Consider the following 6,333-nt stretch of genomic DNA (forward strand, 5'->3'; position numbering starts at 1 on the left):
TGTCACTTTGATGACTAAGGTGCACCTGCCCCAAGCCATGGTATTTTCAATCACCTCATATGCTTGCAAAAGCTGGACAATGAAAAAGGAAGACCAAAGAATTGATACATCTGAATTATGGAATTGGCAAAGAATACTGAACATGCTATGAACTGCCAGAAGAACAAACATATCTGTCTTGGAGGAAGTACAGTCAGAATGCTCCTTAGAAGTGAGGACGGCAAGACTATGTCTCACTTACTTTGGACACGCTGTCGGGAAGAATCAATCCCTGGAGAAGGACATCATGCCTGGTAAAGTTGGGGGTCAACAAAAAAGAGGAAGACCCTCAACTTGATGGGTTGACACACTGGCTGCAACAATTGGCTCAAACATACCTACTATTTTGAAGATGGTGCAGGACCGAGCAAAGTTTGGTTCTGTCATACATAGGGTTGTTATGAGTCGGAGCCTACTCAGTGGTGCCTAACAACAAGAACAAAAGCTTAGAAAATAAGAAAGGCTAAAGAGCCCTGGTGGTGCAACAGTTAAGCACTGGGCTGCTAACCAAAAAGTTGGCAGTTCAAACCCAACCAGTGGCTCTCTGGGAGAAAAACCTGGTGATCTGCTCCTGTAAGGATTACAGCCAAAAAAAAACCCTATGGAGCAGTTCTACTCTGTCACATGGGGTCGCTCTAAGTTCAAAATCGATAACAACAGAGCTGCACTGTCCAATATGGCAGTCACTGGCCACATGTGTACTGGCAATATGGCTAATCTCAATTGAAATGTGATACAAGCGTAAAATATTCACGGAATTTAGTAATTTCAAGATTTAGTATGAGAAAGAAAATAAGAAGGCTGAAAATTAACATGCCAACTGCCCAACTTAAAAGTTAGAGAAAGAACAGCTGCATAAATCCAAAGAAAGTGGCAATCAGGAAATAACAAAAATAAGAGCAGCAAGTAATAGATATGAAACAGTGTATGAGAGAGGCTCAATAAGGTCACAAGTCCATTCTGTGAAAAGACTAATTAAATTGGCAAGCCTTTGGTGAGACTAACCAAGAAAAAAAAGAAAGAGAGAGAAGTTACAAATAATTTTAGGAATGCAAAAAGAAACCTTACTACTACGCCGCAGCGATTAAAGTATGAAGGACACGAGAGCACTCTTAGAACTTGTGGGATGAAGGGGCCCAGAGAACCCAGTTGGGAGGACCTACAGACAGGAAGAACCTTCAGCCCCACCGCAGGGCTACCTTTGTCCAGGTTGGCTCCAGCACCCAAGGTCACTGTGCTGACCCTGAACGCAGTCATCAGAATCTCACCCACTTAAAACAGCCATGTTCCTGAGAGCCAGAGCCCAGCTCACCATTGTCCTCGCCAGAAAAGGGCTACAAGCAGCTCCTCCTTTCTCCTGCCACTCTCTTGCAAGTGGAAGCCTCTACTGAGTTCTAATTGGTGAGACCTGGTCACTAGCCTGTGCCCTAGTTGCAAGGAAGACTAGGGAAGAGTGTTTCTGCCTTCTTCCTGGAGAGACAGGACTCTCCAAATTTAGGAAGTGTGGTCAAAAGATGCCGGAATAGCCACAAGGCATGTCAAAGGACCACTACTTGTTGCTGTTGTTCTTAGTTGCCGGAGAACCTGCTCCAACTCGTGGCAATCTTATGTAAAACAGAACGAAACATTGCCTAGCCCTGTGCCAGCTTCATAATCGTTGATATGTTTGAGTCCATTGTTGTAATTATTGTGTCAGTCCGTCTCATCGAGAGTTTCGCTCATTTTTGCTACCCTCTAGTTTACCAAACTTGATATTCTTTTTCTAGTAATTGAATTTGATCGTTCTTGATGACCCGTTCAAAGTAAGAGAGCCAAACAGAGAGTATTAGTTTCCTATCAAAAGCTTGGAAGGGTCTGAGATTTTACCTTACTTGCAAGCTAACAAGTTAGCCTGTCACAGTTTCATGGATGCCGGTAGAAGACCTGAGATTCCTGGCTCAGAAACAAAGGACTTTATTGCTCAAGGCACAGCAAGCAGTATAATTTTCATGTTCACTTCAGTTCCCCTTGCCCACAGTCCCATGGGGATGATGGGAAGCAACCCAGGTAGACACTGACCACACAGTGGGTTTGCATCTCAGTGAGGAGCACCAAGTTTAGGGAACTCAAATCTTTTATAATGAACTACAAGCAAACATACCTGGCCTTTGCCCTGGAAGGAAATGTAGCAGATAGTAAGCAAACCTGCCCTCTACTCTGGAGAGAGACACTATCTCCATCTTCCAAGACTGATAAGCAGACTTCCTTAAAAAGATAGACCAGAACAAAGGCGCTCAGGGCCTCTGCTTACAAGATGTACAGAAACATGAAACTTATGGAGCATTGTCTTCCAACAAACTCTTTGGATGAAAGGAACAGGAACAACTCAAGCAAAATAAGAAAGTGGGGGAAGGCACTTTATTAGACAGTGTGTGTCTTGAAACTGGAGGACAAGACTGAAACCAGAGAGTGAAAGCCCCAGGGGACTCAGGGTGTATTTCTTTGCGTGTGTACTCTTTGTCTTCTCTTCGTAATTGCTTCATTTTCCTCTCACTCTCTAGTCTTCCTCTGCTCTCTGGTCTGGTCCAAAGGCAGAGAACATGGTTTCCCCTGCTCTCAAGTTTACAAGTTACAGGTCTAGCTGCATAAAATGCTAAACTTATCTCTCTCTCTGTCCAAACTACCAGGGAAGATGCTGCATACCAGAATAGGCCATATGCCCACTCTTGATCCAATCATCTGTGGATGGGGGTAGAACCAGGCATTACAAAATGGCTTCTGGGCACTCACCTTGTTGAGGGAGTTAGTAAAGTAGTCAGGGTAGGCTAAGCTGCTGTACCGAAGAGACTCACATTCTCTGTGACTTGAAGAACAAAGTCTTTTTTTCATTCTGATGTTACAGTCTGAGGCAAGTGTTCCAGGACAGCGGTGGCTCTGCACTACATGGCCCTCTGGGACCCAGGTTCCTTCCGTCTCATGGCTCTTCCCCTCCAGGCTTGTTATGTGCCCTGGATGGTAAGACTGGGTCATGCCATGTCCGGGTTCCAGGGAAAGAGAAAGTATAGAGGGGGCATGTGCATTCTCAAGGATCTCTGCCCAGTGGTGGCTCAGGTCACATTCTCTTACATTCCATTAGCAAGGACCTGAGCATATGGCCACACCTAATGGCAAGAGCCTTGGTGGCATGGTGGTTAAGAGCTCAGGCTGCTAACCAAACCTGGCAGTTCGAATCCACCAGCCACTCCTTGAAAATTCTATGGGGGCAGTTCTACTCTGTCCAATATGGTTACTATGGGTCAGAATTGACTCAATGGCTGCAGGTAATGGCAACAAGTTCTGGGAAATATGGTCCCTGGCTAGACAGCTGTGTGCCCAGCTACAACTCCACTGCAGTGGAAGCAGGAGAGAGTGGGTTTTAGTGGACAAGCTGGAGCCTCCATGACAGTCATGGGGCGGGGGGTCACTGGGAGCGGGGAGACATTTAAGGAAGGGCCCACCACACTACCTCAGACTGCTTAAGAATTAAATGAGATTGTCCACATGACACAATCGAGAGAGTAACTGGTGCATAAAAGCAGCTAATCTCTTAATAATCATTACATGTAATTGTAGAATAACCTGACTGTAAAGCTCTTTCTGTCTGAGTTTCCTTATGGTAGGATCATTGGCGAAAATGAAAGGTGGTTACTTGCGCCTCTCCGTTGAATGAAGAGCCAAATCTTCAAGCTTTAGATACTGTGGACTCTTCCCACTGGCAGACACATACTTCCATGCAACAACCTGCTTGCATTTCAAGAGCCTCTGTGAAAAGAAAACTCTCAGGTCTTTGTAGGGAGGGTTGGGTTCATCAAGAATTAACAGGAATCTGCCCAGAGAAGAAGAGAAGCCAAATGAAGGGTGGGGAATCTTGGTCCAAGGAGTGGGAGGAAGTGCAGGAGCGAGAACTGGGTATGGGATGGAGTTCAGAGAGCTCTGCTAATGGTGGCGACATGAGCCCTCTGACATAAATAAGGCACCCCAAATTCAGGGGTGGAGCTGGACACAGGCCTGGGGCATTGAGAGCAGTGGCCAGTCTCTGTGGCCACGTTCCAAGCCCGTGAAGGGCTTCTCAGAAGGGCAGTGCCCAACAGCCAAGAACCAGCCCCACAGCAGCTATGAACAAGGACGATGAAGAGGGCCCCTCCATCATCTTGCTGGGGCCAAGGAAGCCCCAGATCTTCCTATGACCAATGTAATGGGGAGAGAGAAACAATGGCTGCTACTGGTTTCCTGCCATTCAGGAAGGTGAAGACCTCAAGTCAATTTAAGTTTATCTTGAAAAATACAAAAATGTGACATTTCAGGTCTGAGTACTTTGGAGGCAGTTCCTACCATTGCATAATGACCAGTCCCCCCCGCCCGCCCTGCAGCTCTAAGGCCCTCAAAGTGGCCCACCCACCACCCACTGTAGGCTCCAGCCTCACCCCAAGTGTCTGGCATGATTCCATCCCAAGACAATACTGGCAGAGTAAGGGAGATATTATTTATTTTTATCCCATCTCATCCCAAAACGATTCTAAGTAGCCCCAAAAATACATACAAAAGAAGATTTTTTAATCAAATAGAGGCAAAACTGAGATGAAGTGAAAATAAAGACAAAGTGAAAGCAGAATAAGTTTAGCACCCACCACATGCTCTTAATTGTGCACCTTCTTACTCCAGAGGCGCCTGGATTGAGCTCTAAGTTCCCTGGCGGCCAGAGCAAAAAGGGAAGTTACATAGTCACAGAACATAAAACCTAAGACAGTTATTTAGGAGAAACCTGGACATTCCTGTGCTGACACGGGAGAGAGATTTCTTTTCTGTCCTCTTCAAGAGAACACCACATGATGTAATGAAAAGCATCCTCAACAGTATCCCTTCCACAAAGAAAACAATGCATTTGTAATGACTTTCCTACGGCATCCCTTATGGGGGAAAAAAAAACCCTGCCGTCGAGTTGATTCCAACTCATAGTGACCCTATGGGACAGAGTAGAACTGCCCCATAGGGTTTCCAAGGAGTGACTGGTGAATCTGAACTGCCAACCTTTTGGTTAGCAGCCAAGCTCTTGGCTACTGTGCCACCAGAAGGGTACACATATCCCACACTTCAAGATACTCTGGAGGCGGGCGGTGCGGGTAGCAAAACTCCCACGTGCTTCTCAGAGGTCTCTCAGAAAGAAATTTAATGAGGTCTGATTTGGTGGCCAGGGCCTAGCCTGCCAACTTGACGTGATTAAAGCTGCTCTGACCTTATTACTGGGTTTTATGCCTGTGATAGAATTTCCACACTGGCCCTAGTCTAATAACTGAGTCTCCATTCCTTCATTTTAGCCCAAGTCCCTTCTTGCTTCCTCTCCCATACCCATGGCAGACATCACTAATTTATCCCGGCACTGGTCCTCAGGATTTGTGCAGGCTCAGAGGGCTGTGACGATGTTTGCAGTCCATGTAACCAACAAAAGATATCCAAAACTATCCTATACATCAGTAAGAAAAAGATGAACAACCTAAAAGATAGGCAAAAGATCTGAAAAAGACTTTCAAAGAAGAGGAGCCACCCACGACCAATTTACGTGAAAAGCTGTTTAGTCTCACTAGTCTCAGAGCTCTTTTACTTTGGGAGGTAAAAAAACAGATGTTTACCTGGTTTTATCGACTATGCAAAGGCATTCAACTGTGTAGATCATAACAAATTATGGGTAACATTGCTAAGAATGGGAATTCCAGAACACTTAATTGTGCTCATGAGGAACCTGTACATAGATCAAGAGGCAGATGTTCAGCAGAACAAGGGGATACTGTGTGGTTTAGGCAGAAAAGTGTTCGTCAGGGTTGTATCCTTTCACCATACCTATTCAATCTGTATGCTGAGTAAATAATTCTAGAAGCTGGACTATATGAAGAAGAATGAGGCATCAGGGTTGGAGGAAGACTCATTAAGGATCTGTGATATGCAGATGACACAACCTTGCTTGCTGAAAGCGAAGAGGACTTGAAGCACTTACTGGTGAAGATCGAAGACTACAGCCTTCAGTATGGATTCAACATAAAGAAAACAAAAATCTTCACAACTGGACCAATAAGCGGCATCATGATCAACAGAGAAAAGATTGAAGTTGTCAAGGATTTCACTTTACTTGGATCTGTGATCAATGCCCATGGAAGCAGCAGTCAAGAAATCAAATGTTGTATTGCATTGGACAAATCTGCTGCAAAAGACCTCTTTAAAACGTTGAAAAGCAAAGATGTCACTTTGAGGACTAAGGTGCACCTGCCCAAGACATGGCATTTT

Source organism: Loxodonta africana, chromosome 1 (genome assembly GCF_030014295.1).
Source record: "Loxodonta africana isolate mLoxAfr1 chromosome 1, mLoxAfr1.hap2, whole genome shotgun sequence".
NCBI lineage: Eukaryota > Metazoa > Chordata > Mammalia > Proboscidea > Elephantidae > Loxodonta > Loxodonta africana.